This window comes from Capra hircus, chromosome 21 (genome assembly GCF_001704415.2).
Source record: "Capra hircus breed San Clemente chromosome 21, ASM170441v1, whole genome shotgun sequence".
Lineage (NCBI taxonomy): Eukaryota > Metazoa > Chordata > Mammalia > Artiodactyla > Bovidae > Capra > Capra hircus.
Window position 1 is genome coordinate 34947922 of NC_030828.1, and position 16037 is coordinate 34963958.

The following is a 16037-nucleotide window of genomic DNA, read 5'->3' on the forward strand; positions in this document are numbered from 1 at the left end:
AGTGACTTGCTCAAGCTCATGGAGCAAGCAGGACTGGAATACATGTTTTCTGATGTTTCATTTTGTGCTCTCTTCACCTTTTGGTGTCTCTAGAATTACTGTGGCCCAGACCCCTATGGGCACAAAAGAAAACAAGTTCCCTTTTTGCTTTTAGACCTGTATTGGCCAATGTTGTTGTTTAGTCTCTCAGTTGTGTCCAACTCTCTGTGACCCCATATACTGCAGCACGCCAGGCCTCTGTGTCCCTCACCATCTCCCGAAGTTTGCTCAAGTTCATGTCCGTTGTACTGGTGATGCCATCCAGCCATCTCATCCTCTGACGTCCTCTTCTCCTTCTGCCCTTAATCTTTCCCAGCATCAGGGACTTTTCCAGTAAGTCAGCTGTTCACATCAGACAATCAAAATATTGGAATTTCAGCTTCAGCATCAGTCCTTCCAGTGAGTATTCAGGAATGACTTCTCTTAAGGTTGACTGGTTTAATCTCCTTGCCGTCCAAGGGACTTTCAGGAATCTTCTCCAGCAGCACAGTTTGAAGGCATCAATTCTTGTCTCTGCCTTCTTTATGGCAGCTCACAACCGTATGTGACCACTGGGAAAACCATAGCCTTGACTATATGGACCTTTGTCGGCAGAGTAATGTCTCCGCTTTTCAACACACTGTCTAGGTTTGCCATCGCTTTCCTGCCAAGAAGCGATTGTCTTCTGATTTCACGGCTGCAGTCACCATCTGCAGTGATTTTAGAGCCCAAGAAGAGGATATCTGTCACTACTTCCACCTTCCTCCCCTCTATTTGCCATGAAGTAACGGGGCCGGATGCCACAGTCTTAGTTTTTTTAATATCTAGCTTTAAGCTGGCTCTTTCCCTCCTTCACTCTCAAGAGGCTCTTTAGTTCCTCTTTGCGTTCTTCTATTAGAGTGCTATCATCTGCATATCTGAGGTTGTTGCTATTTTTCCCACCTGTCTTGATTCTAGCTTGTAGGCATTTGATGTGCTCAGTGTATAGATTAAACAAACAGGGTGACAGCAGATGCCCTGTGGTACTCCTTTCTCAATCCTGAGCCAATCAGTTGTTCCATACAGGGTTATAACTGTTGCTTCTGGACCCACATGCAGGTTTCTCAAAAGACAGGTAAGATGGTCAGGTATTCCCATCTCTTTAAGAGCTCTCCACAGCTTATTATGAACCACACAGTCAGAGTCTTTGGTATAGTCGATGAAACAGAGATAGATGTTTTTTCTTGAATTCCCTAGCTTTCTCCATGATCCAGCAAATGTTGGCAATTTGATCTCTGCTTCCTCTTCCTTTTCTAAACCCAGCTTGGACATCTGGAAGTTCTTGGTTCGCATAATGCTGAAGTCTAGCATGCAAGATTTTAAGCATAACTTTACTAGCATGGGAGATGAGTGAATTGTCTGACGATTAGCATATTCTTTAGTATTGACCAATATAGCAGCCCATATCCACATGAAAGTGAAAATATTAGTTGCTTAGTCGTGTCTGACTCTTTGTGACCCCATGGACAATAGCCTGCCAGTCTCCTCTGTCCATGGGATTCTCCATGCAAGAATACTGGAATGAGTTGCCATTCCCTTCTCCAGGGGATCTTCCTGACCCAGCAATTGAACCCGGGTCTCCTGCATTGCAGGTGGATTCTTTACCATCAGAGCCACAAGGGAAGCTCCCATATTCAAACAGGCTATTTAAATTTAATTTTAAATTAATTAAAATTGAAATAAATATTCAGTTCCTCAATTGGACTAACCACATTTCAAATACTAAATACTGCACATCATCATAGAAGGTTCTGTTGGACAGCAGGGCAAGATAGTTCTGGACGCTTTACACATAAACAGTTGAAAGAATTTTGCTCTTTATGTGATTGATTGATTTATGTTCTTTCTCCATCTTCTTTGCCTTTCCTTCTCCTCGTCACTTTCCTCTGTTTGCATATACAGGCTGACATGGTTTTCTCTGTGTAAACAATCTTGGGATTGATGCCAGAGTGAATTGCTACTTTTGTATTTACCATTACTAGCATCCGAATTTTCATAAAACACATCACGATGGTTCTTTTCATCTGTCAATATGACTGGGCTAAGGGGATACCCTGCTAGTTGGTAAAACATTATTTCTGGGTGTATCTGTTGACGGTGCTTCCAGGAGACACTAGCATTTGAATTAGTAGACAGAGTAAAGCAGATGGCCCTCGCCAGTTCTTAATGGGCATCATCCATCCCCTTGAGGGACTGAAGAGAAACTGTCTGCCGGAGCTGAAACATCCCTCTCCCTCTGCTCCCAAACATCAGTGCTCCTGGTTCTCAGGCCACTGTATTTGACTAGGTCTTAATCATTGGCTTCCATGGCCCTCCAGCCTTGGAATTTGGAAAAGAACTACACTACTTGCTTCCTTGGGCCTTCGAATTACAGATGGCAGATCATGGGACTTCTCAGCCTCCAGAACTGCATTCACCAATCCCTAAGAATAAGTCTCTGTCTGTGTTTCAATATACATCTTGCTGGTTCTGTTTCTCTATAGAAACATGACTGTTAACACACAAACTAGATGGGTTTTTAGTGACCACAAATCACGTGTGATTAGAAAAGAAACTCTCCCAAGGACCTAATTTTTCTCTGTCTGAAATACTTGGGAAATAATTCCTGCTTTTTTACCTTCTACCGAGATGTGGAATTTGAGTGAAATTATGGAAATTTCATGATTATATTCTTTGCAGCCAAAGATGGAGAAGCTCTTTACAGTCAGCAAAAATAAGACTGGGAGCTGACTGTGGCTCAGATCATGAACTCCTTATTGCCAAATTCAGACTTAAACTGAAAGAAAGTAGGGGAAAAAAAGAAAGTAGGGAAAACCACTAGACCATTCAGGTATGACCTAAATCAAATCCCTTAAAATTACACAGTGGAAGTGACAAACAGAGTCAAGAGATTAAGTCTGATAGAGTGCCTGAAGAACTATGAATGGAGGTTTGTGACATTGTACAGGAGGCAGTGATCAGGACCATCCCCAATAAAAAACAAATGCAAAAAGGCAAAATGGTTGTCTGAGGAGGCCTTACAAATAGCTGTGAATAGAAGAGAAGCTAAAGGCAAGGAGAAAAGGAAAGATAAACCCATTTTGAAGAACCACAAGGAGAGATAAGAAAGCCTTCCTCAGTGATCAATGCAAAGAAATAGAGGAAAACAATAGAATGGGAAAGACTATAGAGATCTCTTCAAGAAAATTAGAGATACCAAGGGAACATTTCATGCACAGATGGGCACAGTAAAGGACAGAAATGGTAGGGACCTAACAGAGGCAGAAGATATTAAGAAGAGGTGGCAAGAATACACAGAAGAACTGTACAAAAAAGAGCTTCATGACCCAGATAACCATGATGGTGTGATCACTCACCTGATATTCTAGAATGCAAAGTCAAGTGGGCCTTAGGAAGAATCACCATGAACAAAGTTAGTGAGGTGAAAGAATTCCATTTGAGCTATTTCAAATCCTGAAAGATGATGCTGTGAAAGTGCTGCATCCAATATGCCAGCAAATTTCGAAAGCTCAGCAGTGGCCACAGGACTGGAAAAGGTCAGTTTTCATTTCAATACCGAAGAAGGGCAATGTCAAAGAATGTTCAAACTACCACACAATTGCACTCATCTCACACACTAGCAAAGCAATGCTCAAAATTCTCCAAGCCAGGCTTCAGCAATACATGAACCATGAACTTTCAGATGTTTCAGCTGGTTTTAGGAAAGGCAGAGGAACCAGAGATCAAATTGCCAACATCAGTTGGATCATTGAAAAAGCAAAAGAATTACAGAAAAACATTTATTTCTGCTTTATTGACTATGCCAAAGCCTTTGACTGTGTGGATCACAACAAACTCTGGAAAATTCTTCAAGAGATGGGAATAGCAGATCACCTGACCTCCCTCTTGAGAAATCTGTATCAAGTTAAGAAGCAACAATTAGAATTGGACATGGAACAACAGACTGGTTCCAAATAAGTAAAGGAGTATGTCAAGGCTGTATATTGTCACCCTGATTATTTAACTTATACGCAGAGTACGTCAAGCAAAATGCTAGGCTGAATGAAGCACAATCTGGAATAAAAATTGCTGGGAAAAATATCAGTACCCTCAGATATGAAGATGACACCACCCTTATGACAGAAAGTAAAGAAGAACTAAATAGCCTCTTAATGAAAGTGAAAGAGGAGAGTGAAAAAGCTTGCTTAAAACTCAATTGAAAAAACTAAGATCATGGCATCTGGTCCTATTGCTTCATGGCAAGTAGATGGGGAAAGAATGGAAACAGCGAGAGACCTTATTTTTTGGGGGGTTCCAAAATCACGCAGATAGTGACTGCAGCCATGAAATTAGAAGATACTTGCTCCTTGGAAGAAAAGCTATGACCAACCTAGGCAGCATATTAAAATGCAGAGACGTTTGCCATCAAAGGTCCGTCTAGTCAAAACTATGGTTTTTCCAGTAGTAATGTATGGATGTGAGAGTTGGACCATAAAGAAAGCTGAGCACCAAAGAATTGATGCTTTTGAACTGTGGTGTTGAAGACTCTTGAGAGTCCCTTGGACTGCAAGGAGATCAAACTAGTCCATCCTAAAGGAAATCAGTCCTGAATGTTCATTGGAAGGACTGATACTGAAGCTGAAACTCCAATACTTTGGCCACCTGGTGTGAAGAAGTGACTCACTGGAAAAGACCGAGATGCTAGGAAAGATTGAAGGCGGGAGAAGAGGGGGACATTAGAGAATGAGATGGTTGGATGGCATCACCTACTCAATGGACTTGAGTCTGAGCAAACTCCAGGAGTTGGTGATGGACAGGGAAGCCTGGCATGCTGCAGTCCATGGATTCACAAAGAGTTGAACACAACTGAGCAATTGAACTGAACTGGTGGAAATTAATGAAAGCATGGAGAGTGAATGTAAACAGTTCTAAAATGTGTCTTTGAGTTTATTTTTTCACACACAGTATAAACCCATGGAATCATTTTTTTATTTTAATGATATGTTGTCATTTAACAAACAGAAAACTGTCATTTCTTACAAAATCAAGAACACATTTTTTTTTCCTGAAAAAAAATAGATTTAGAAAAAATGACAAGTTTTTTGGTGTTAACTTTTCCACATGCATTATCAAATAAGACAGTCAATTTTTCTTTCTCTGAAGTAGAGTGAAACAAAGAACAGCATCAAACACTGGTGGAGTGACAGAGATCCCAAATGAAGAGGGAGGAGAGGTTACTTGGTTATGAGAATTTGGAGGCTGCCTTAGAAGACCACAGTCTTCCCATGTGGTGCAGTGGTAAATAACCTGCTTGCCAATTAAAGGAGATGCAAGAGATGCAGATTTGACGCCTGTGTCAGGAAGATCCCCTGGAGGAGGAAGTACAACCCACTCCAGTATTCTTGCCTGGAAAATTCCATGGACAGAGGAGCCTTGTGGGCTAGAGTCCATAGGGTTGCAAAGAGTCACACATGACTGAGCGCACACACACAAACCCGGAGGACCCCATGGCTGGAAAGGTTTCAGGAGAAGGTGGGAGAATAAGAAGTTGAAAGTTGTCTCCATCTCTAGTGGCAGGTATTTTTTTTGATAATGGAAGTAAATCTAGGTACTAGTTGTTGTTCAGTCACTAAGTCATAAGTACTAGAAGCTTAAAAAATTTAACACTAAAATGAAAATAAATTGTTTATAGTCAATTTAGATAGAAATTCACCCTCTTCTCTCTACAAGCACTTTTAAAGTGAGATGCAGTTGAATATAGCATACAGCAGTGGAGCCAACAGAAAATGTTGTATGTCTTGGAAAAAAACGAAGATTTATTTATTTTCAGAAATCCTGCAACACCCGGAAAAGTTTCAAGTAGTTTCAACTACTGCGGTTAGAGACCTGTTATTAGGACAAAATAATTTATCTTAAGGCTTGGTAAATATAGCACAATAAGTTACAGAATGCTAAAACAAATAAGGGTAGCTGAAATCACATTTCTCTGTTGAGAATAATGCTGCATAATGAGGACAAAGAAAAATACATTAAAAGAAAATTATTTTTCATATTTGTTTACTTTTTAGTTTAATGAGATGACTCGCTTGTTTACTTTTAATTTGGTTTAATGAGATGGCTGTAAAGAGCAGTCCTTACTTCACCTAAGTAAATTTGGGACCCGAAAGTGCTAGTGAGATCATTTCCAAGTCTTAATTGAAGATAGTAAGAAGTAACACCTCTGTATGTAAAAGGAAATTAAACTAATGGGGAGATCATTTGATATTATTAAAGAGAAAGGGTACTATTGTGTGTGTGTGTGTGTGTGTGTGTGTGTGTTAAATGTGGACCATTTTTAAAGTCTTTACTGAACTTGTTACAATACAGCTTCTGTCTTATATTTTAATTTTTTGGCTGTGAGGCATGTGGAATCTTAGTTCCCCAACCAGGGATCAAACCCTCACTCCCTGGATTACAAGGCAAAATCTTAAAACTCTGGACCACCAGGGAAGTCCCAGGTACTATTTTTAAGAGAAAGGATAGCTGTATCTACCAAGAGGAATGAGAAAGCAGGGAAAACTACATTTTTCTGGGAAAAAAAAGGTAGAGTTGGAGGGATGGGGTCAGGAGGAGGAGTGGTATTGCTTCTGAGAGTTCAAGAGGCAGAAAAAGGTGTTCAGGAGTCATGTGGGGAAAAGGTGAAAAGAGGGAAGGCGGTGGTAGTCAGAGGAGTTGGAGGCCGGAGTGTCACGTCTTCCTTGTCTAATGTTGCGTACAAACCACTCGCATATAGTACAGTGACATAACCATTTCTTAGGCTCCCAGATTCTGAGAGTCAGGCTTGGTTGGACAGTTGTCACTCTGGTCTGTGCGGTTGTGGTCATCTGTAGGCTGGGGCTGTGTTCACCTAGAAGCCTGACTGTGCTGGAGGACTTGCTAGCATAGTCAGTATATCAGTGCTGGCTGTTGGCTGGGGCACTCCATGGAGCTGCTCAAGTGTTTGCATGACATGGTAGCTGGTTTTTCCCAGGACAAGCAATCCTAGAGGCCACAGTAGTGCTATAATGGCTTTTATGACTTAGCCTCAGAAGCAGCACACCAATACTTTCATTACTGATAGCTCAGAAGCAGCTCTAATTTAGTGTGGGAGGGGAGGTGTGCCAGGAAATATGGATCCTTGCAGGAGGCCACAGGAGGCTGTCTACCACAGGAGGGAACTACAGAGATACTTCATAGGCATTTAGAAGTCAGTTGTACCTGTAGTATACAGTGTAGCTGTTTCCCAGACTTCTCACCCAGTTTTCAGTAAATCTAAAACGCTCACAAATGGCTCACAAAGTTGGATTTGCTTTTGAAGCTGGCTTTAAGTGGGCTGGAGATGAGAAGTGGGGCTGCCCACAGTTTTGGCCACATCTCAGTTACATATATATTTTGACATTTTTCCTTACATGCAGTGGTGAGTCTGAATTATATTTGTAGAAACGCTTATAAAAGTGGTGGGAGTATCTAAGATTTCTTTCTTGTCGTCTTCCAAGTTACAGATCACTTTTGTTGTGTTGCCTGAAATTACAGTGAGAACATCTAATTGTTTTCTTTCTCCTCGGCCATGAGCACCTGAGGGTGAAGACATACCTTTCTTCTATATTTGACCTTTTATATTGAAATCATAAAAGCAGTGGGGAAAATGCTCTCCAACCCCATTTTGGCCATATTGACATCCTCAGAGAGCCTCTTCTTCCATGAACACTTCCCCTCCCATCTCCTTCCACTGACATGAGGCAGAGGAGAAATAAGAGACTCGAGCAGTCTGAACAAGAGATCTGAAGAGCAAAGGAGGCCGTGTCTTACTGGACAGTGCTCTGAGTGGGTGGAACTTCTTTCTCCAGTTCATGTTCGTCCGCTGTTTCGTGGGCAGACGATTAATTCTGGAGAATGAGCTGCTCATCAAAAATAAACCTAAGTAAAAAAAAATAAAAATAAAAAATAAACCTAAGTAAAGGTAAAAGTCGGGGAAACAAGTTGGATGCCATTGTGAAAAGGGCTGGGTGTCCGCCATGACTGTTTCAGGTTTGGTTGAAGATGATTTGCGCAGTTACTGGGCTTTGTAACTGCATTTGGTGACACAAAGCTCCGTGAATAGTTTCTCCCCAAACTGTTGTTGTGAACTGATGAAATGCTTAATAGCATTTCCCTTTGGAACGCGTTTTAACAGAGCTATTATTGTGATGAGGAGAATGTACTAAACACATAGTCTAATATCCATTTGATTTTCTGCTGATGAGAATTACTGCAAAGGTACCAGAGCAGTTTGATCATCACAGGGAGACTTATTTTCAGCTTTGTCAAGTTGTGTATTGAGTTGCTTTGCCTTCATTTAAACATTAAGTTCTGAAGTTAATTTCCAGTACATCTAGGGAAAAGACTCCTTGGTGTAAAGCAAAAAGCTACAAAAATGTGGTAAATTTAGTTCCCTCAAAGACTTTGAATTAAATTTAAATTCAATTAACACATTGAATGTCTGCAGGGAGTATGGCTCTGTACTAGGTACTAGAATTTGAAATAATGCAGAGGTTCAAGAGGGTTTCCAAGTTAATTTGATGAGTTTGGATAGAGAAAAATCAATCATTTAGACTGCAGTCTTTTTGGAGTCTATATTTCCTTGGGTAAATTCTCAAAATACTGTTCAATTTGGATACTCCCTGGGAATGGAATGAGGAGAGCAGAGACCATTCTTTCTTGGGCCTTAAATTTAGAATGAAGGAATATTTTGTATTGCTTTAATAAATGGTTGAAATAATAAAAACTTGAGCAAATGATAGCATTACTTTCAGAAAGACACAAGGAAGACTCCTGCTATACTCAGAAATTAACATTTCAGATTTAGGACATATTTACGCTTTAAAATATTATTCTAAAAAATAAGCTCAATAAAGGGTATTTCTTTTAGTATCATCAGGACCCAGGAATGCTTTAGGAGAAAAGCACAGTAAGTCTTAGAACTACCAACATTTACCAAGAAATGTGCCAAATTTCAGCAAAATAGGTCCAACCTAAATGCCTTGAGAGCCCTCCTTACCTGAAAATGTTTTAAACACCTGCAGGTCATTTTTCCCTGCCAAAATCAGACAGGCTTAAAAAGAAAGCAGATGTGATGAGTCCCTTTCTTGGGATGAAAACCCACACCTTGCCTGCTGCTGACGCCAGCATCTGTCCATGGCAGATCCCCAGACACTCTGTGCTGTTTCTTTGTCTCTGTCACATTCTCTGTCCTGTTGATCCTGTGGGATTCTTTCAAAAGGTTTTAATTTAAGTCAGTATCATTTACTGAAAAGAAGTTGCTTTCCCACTATACTCTAGTGGCACTTTTGTTGTAGATTAGCGGATTTTATGTTGGGTTGGCCAAAAGTTCATTTGGGTTTTTCCATAACATCTTAATGGAAAGACCTGAACAAACTTTTTAGTCAACTCAGTGTTTGTGGGTCTGTGGTCTGTATTCTGTTTTGTTTCATTTTCTTGTTGTCTATTCCTGCATCCATCCCACTGCTGCTGCTGCTGCTAAGTCGCTTCAGTCATGTCCGACTCAGTGCGACATAGATGGCAGCCCACCAGGCTTCCCGGTCCCTGGGATTCTCCAGGCAAGAATACTGGAGTGGGTTGCCATTTCCTTCCCCAGTGCATGAAAGTGAAAAGTGAAAGTGAAGTCACTGAGTCATGTCCAACTCTCAGCAACCCCATGAACTGCAGCCCACCAGGCTCCTCCATCCATGGGATTTTTCAGGCAAGAGTACTGGAGTAGGGTGCCATTTCCTTCTCTGGCATCCATCCTATAACACCTTAATTACTGTGACTTCATTTTAATCCTTGCTACCTGAGAGACCTTTAACAATTTTTCTCAAGGTTGTTTTGAGTATTCTTAGGCCTTTTTACAGAGAAGGCACTGGCACCCCACTCCAGTACTCTTGCCTGGAAAGTCCCATGGACAGAGGAGCCTGGTAGGCTGCAGTCCATGGGGTCGCGAAGAGTCAGACACAACTGAGTGACTGCACTTTCACTTTTCACTTTCATGCACTGGAGAAGGAAATGGCAACCCACTCCAGTGTTCTTGTCAGGAGAATCCCAGAGACGGGGGAGCCTGGTGGGCTGCCGTCCATGGGGTCACACAGAGTTGGACACAACTGAAGCGACTTAGCAGAGTGGAGCAGAGCAGGCCTTTTTATGTCGATGCAAATTTTACAGCTTATCAGTCTCATCAATGACAATAAAACCCTGGTGGGATTTTAGTTGGGATTGCATTTAATCTATAGAGCAAGTAGAGGAAATCTGAAACTTAACAATAATATCTTCCAATCCACAAACAGAGTACATATTATCATTTACTTAAATAGTTTTAATTTTTCTCATAAATTCTTTCTGGATAGAAGTCTTGTATAACTTAGATATATTCCTGGTATTTTGTTTTTTTTCCATGCTACTGTGAAGGGTAGAATTTAAAAACTTATCTTCCAGTTCTTGCTCAGAAATGGCAATGCAAAATTTTCTATATTGACTTTGTGTCTAAATTCACTTAATTTTAATATTTTGCATCTAGACTCTTTTGGATTTTTCTATGTACAAAACTATGTTGCCTGCAGATAATGGCAATAAATGCTTTCATCCTCTGATTTTGATGCCTTTTATTTCTTTTCCTTGCATTATTGCACCAGCTAGGATCTCCAGTTCAAAACTGAGCAAGTGAGGTGGTTGCAAATATGTCCTACTACTGATTTCAAGGACAATGATTTTAATATAGTGTTGTTGTTTTAATGTATTGTTGTTGTTGACATCACTAAGTCATGTCTGACTCTCTTGGGACCCCATGGACTATAGCCCACCAGGCTCCTCTATCCATGGGATTTCCCAGGCAAGAATACTGGAGTGGTTTGCCATTTCCTTCTCCAGGGGATCTTCCCAACCCAGGGACCAAACCTGTGTCTCCTGCATTGCCAGACAGATTCTTTACCACTGAGCCACCAGGGAAGCCCCAGGACAATGATTTTAATATTTTACCATAAAGTATGATGTTTATTCTAACTTTTGTAGATAAGGGGGTAATTTTTATGGTATTTATTTCAATTATGTTATCTTCATTTTTTTTTTTCTGCAGCTAATTTTTTTTTTTCTTTAGCCTATTTTTCTTCAGTGAAACACTGGGTCCTCCCACACCCTATAACAATCTTATAAAATGCTTCTCAATACAGTTTTTCACATGGTCAAATCTGTCAGTTAATTAGCTCAATTTTTCTTTCTTTTTTTTTTTTTTTTGTATCTTCCTGAAGACTGTTTGCATTCCTGCTGGTTACTTCTGGTCCTTCTTTTTACCATCATTCTGGGGATTCTCATGCTTTCTCTTGATTTTCAGATAATGCATCTGGTTCTCTGGCTCTCTTTTTTTCTTGGCTCCCTCCCTGGTTTCTGTGTAGAATAATTTTAGCAGTTGCCTCTGGGAACCCGTGCTCACCATATAGCTGGTGCCAGGGCAGGTTTGTGGGAGCCTTGCTGGAGAAAGCTGAGTTTACTCAGCTTAAAGCCAAGGGGCTTTAAGACAGCAAGTGTGGGTGGTGACAGGAGGTGGAGGGGAATCAGGAAGAAACCAAAGAAAAGTGGAAGCTGCCATGCTGAATTCATGACAGTTCTGAGGCTGTTTTGATTTGTACAAAATCTAATCAAAACCGTATTTGACTGTGTATTTTGTATACCATTTTCCAAAATGGCAGAAGCATATTTTAAAAAGGAAATTCAAGCAAAGCATTTGTGAAGTTTTTGAAAATCAATATGATTCTCAAAAGTTTGTAAATAATGAGTATTCATTCAACAAATAGCTATTCAGTCTTTTGTGTGCCAGGCATCAATGAAAACACTCGACATAAATCTCTGTCTTTATGAAGCAAGACTGACAATAAACATGATAAATTAGTTCCATAGAATGATAGATGGTGTGTGAGTGATTAGGAGTCCTGGACAGGATACAAATGCAAAGTGCAATTTAAAATTGGGTGGTGAGGGTGAGCTTCACTGAGGAGGTGATATTTGAGCAGAGATTTGGAGGTGGCAGGTAAGTTAGATATGGATGTATCGTATCTATGGATGGAGAGGAGCACCGCAGGCAGGGGAAGGATGTCTGGCATGTTTGGGAACAGAGGAAGCCCGTGTGGCTGAAGCTGAGTGGGCAAGAGCATGCAGTTGTCCAAGTTCCAGGACCATCCACAGATGCACAAGGCCCTTATATAAAATGGTGTAGTATAGTCAGCCCTGTGTATCAGTGGGTTCTGATAAGAGATGAGGTCAGAGAGGTGATGGGTGGTGACCCCTGTTGGGTCTCATAGGATATTATAAATACCTGGGCTTTCATTCTGAGTCAAACAGAAACTCTTGGTAGATTTGAGGCAGAGGAATAACATGATCTGGCTTGTGTTTTTGGAGGAGGAGATTTCATTTTTTAAAAGTGAAGTATAGTTAATTTACAATGTTGTGTTTCGGGTATACAGCAAAGTGATTCATATATATATACACACAAATATATACAGATTCATATATATACAGATATATATATCCACAAGCATACATATAGAAACACATAGACATATGTGTGTATATATATAATTCTCTTTCAGATTCCTTTATTTTATAGGTTATTGCAAATAGTCATGTGTATGTGTTAATCCCAAACTCATAATTGATCCCTCCTCTCTTTTTGGGAACCATAAGTTTGTGTTCTATGTCTGTGACTCTACTTTTTGTAAATAATTTCATTTGTAACATTCCTTTTAGATTCCGTGTATGCGATATCATGATATTTTTCTCTTTCTGATTTACTTCACTCACTATGATAATCTTTAGGTTGGGTCCATTTATGTTGCCGCAAATGGCAATATTTCATTCTTTTTATGGCTGAGTAATATTCCACTGTGTGTGTGTGTATAATCTTATTTATCCATTCATCTGTTCTATTGATGAACATCTGGTTTGCTTCCATATCTTGGCTATTGTAAATAGTGCTGCTAAGAACATAGGTGTGTGTGTATCTTTCTGAATTAGAGTTTTCTCTGGATATATGTCCAGGAGTGGGATTCCTGGATCATATGGCTACTGTTTTTTGAAGCGATCACTTTGGATGCTGTATGGATAAAAGCCAATAGGGGCCAAGGGCCAAAAGGTAGATAGGACTGGTAAGAAGCCACTGAAATAATTCTGATTGGTGGCGCCAATAAAAATGTGTGGCAACACCCACCACAATATTGTAAAGTAATTAGCCTCCAATGAAAATAAATTAATTTTTTTAAATGGCAGCAGAGCAGGTGGTGAGAAGTGGCTGGGTCACACTCCCCCAAACTTGGTGGCTTATCATTATCCTGTTTCCTGTGGGTTGGCCAGCTGGTTCCTCTGATAGTTTCTCTGGACTCGCTCATGTGGGTTCATTCACTAGAAGACTAAGTGGTTTAAAGGTCCAAGACAGTCTTCTTCACTTGTTAAGGATCCTTGATTTTCCTCCACCCAGTTGCTCATCCTCCAGTACTAAACCAGTCCTCTCATGCAGTGAGGTGGGGGGTTTCAGGGCAGTGTTCCAGAAGAGGGAATGTGGTGCTGTGAAGTCCTCACCTAAAAAGTCTCATAATATAATTTCTGCCACATCCTGTTTTTTCCAAACAAGTCACGAGAGCAGTCTGGGTATAATGGGTGGGAAAATAGATCCATCTCTAGATGAGAAGGGCATCAAAGTCGCATTGCAAAGGGGCCTGCATAGCAGGATAGAAAGAACTTGTATCCATATTTTCAGCCCACCAAAATGCTATATTGTAGTATTTTTGAGTGTAGAGGCTGAGTGTGTGATGTGAGAGTAAGAAACAGGAAGTGTGCCTCTGAAATCTTGGGTTTAAGCAACAGGCAAAAAGGAGTTGTCACAGTGAAGATGAGGGAAGATGGGGTAGATCCTTCATCTACCCAGGGAGGGAAACTGGGGAAGAGGCTCTGTGCATTAGCACTCGCTGTACAGTTCCATATGAAGTCAGATTCTGTCTGAGGTAGGATCTCCTGCCCTAGGCAAGGACTAGCTTTCGAGATGGGGAGTCTGAGCAAGAAGAGGATCATTCGCGGGTAGCATTAGCTCAGAGAAAAGAGGGCAAGAGAAGGCCTCTGTGTGGAAAGTGAACCCTGATGTAGAGATGGCTTCCTGAGTGTGGACAGGAAGAAGTGAATAGGCCACAGGCATCTTCCAGGAGGGAGTTTCACAAGATAGCCCAGGGGCCCAGTGCTGCAGAAGTGGACAGAACAGCCTTGAGGCAAAATCGAGAGGAGTGCTCAGATAGCCACTCCTTGGAAATAAGGATCAGTACTTGTCATGTTCACCCCACACTATTGTTCTCCTGTGGATCCAGAGTTCTTAATGAAAAGATACAGACGAGAGCATGATTCTTGTTGTTCAGTTGCTCAGTCGTGTCCGACTTGTAGCGACCCCATGGACTGCAGCACGCCAGGCTTCCCTGTCCTTCACCATCTCCTGGAGCTTGCTCACTGCCAAGCTAAGGTCTACAACAAAGCTGCTGTTGAATCTTTTAAATGTGGAATATGATCCACAATTTAAAGCCAACTTCTTTTTCTTTGTTTGAGTCGGGGAGAAGTCTCATAGAAGAACATCCGATTCTGTCCTAGGTATAAAATGACTATCAGTTGTACCCAAGAAAGAATTATGAGAAGATGTGCACTCTATCCAGGCTTCCTAATGAAACTTTATTGCAAACTTCTGTGTGTGTGAGAGGTGTGTCTGTTGTGCCTGTAGTTATCTGTAAGTATGTTTATATATTTCAGATTGGCAACAGTTATTAGATCAATGACTCAGATAGTGAAGAGAGAGAAATGCGCTGATCCCCAGGCTGGTACACATTTTGGCTACATTTTACAGCATTCTGTGCTGTGAAGCATTTCTGCTTCTCAGGTGGTGGTGGTGGTAAAGAAACGGCTTGCCAATGCAGGAGACATAAGAGATGCAGGTTCGATCCCTGGGTTGGGAAGGTCCCCTAGAAGAGGGCATGGCTACACACTCCAGTATTCTTGGTGGAGAATCCCTTGGACAGAGGAGCCTGGTATCTCCAGTCCATGGGGTCGCACAGAGTCGGCCACTACTGAAGTGACTTAGCACCCACGCACACGCGCATTCTATAAAAGTTGGAATGCATCTCTGCTAGCTTGCTTTACAGTCCACCCAAGAGTAGGGGGACAAATTCTATGACCTTTGAAAGTCAATTTTCATCCCAAGATTTTACATTCCAATTACGTCTGATAGACTATTTAAATAAATGATGGTTTTTCTATTAGAAAAGAAAATTGACTGGAATTCATTCTATTTGAGCTGCAAAACTTCGAAAATAGGTCAACTCTTAATTATCCAGGGTAATAGGGAACATCTTGAATGGATTATCCTAAACCACAGGTAATTAACAAAATGTGCAAATTAGGCACTGATTCATAGCATTCATTAAAATTCCCATTTAAGCTACTACTTTAAGCAGCATACATTTGTAGATGAGCAAATCAACATGGTAAAAATAATTTTAAGATGGAAACAGGCTTTTTATTTTTTAAGGTAGAGTTGAAAATATATTCTGACAGACTGGATGATCTGAAATATTTTGTCTTTTGAGATTCAAAACATTTATCTAGAGTTCCAGAGGCCGTTTGGCAGGTTTTATGATCTCATATTTGTAAAAGTGGGGGAGAGATTGATATTTTGCAAGTCCTGGAAAATCTGCCTGGTGGCCCAGTGCCCTGAAACCACACTCTGCATGTTGGTGATCAGACCTGTGAGGCCATCTCTTCCCCTCCCCCAACACTTCCATGGATGAGCCAATAGCAGAACAAAGGCTGGAACAAGGGGGGAAGTGAGGAGAAACTAGAGACATGCATACTAATAGCAGGGGTCCCCAGCCTCCAGGATCTAATGCCTGATGATCTGAGGTGGAGCTGATGTAATAATAATAGAAATAAAGTGC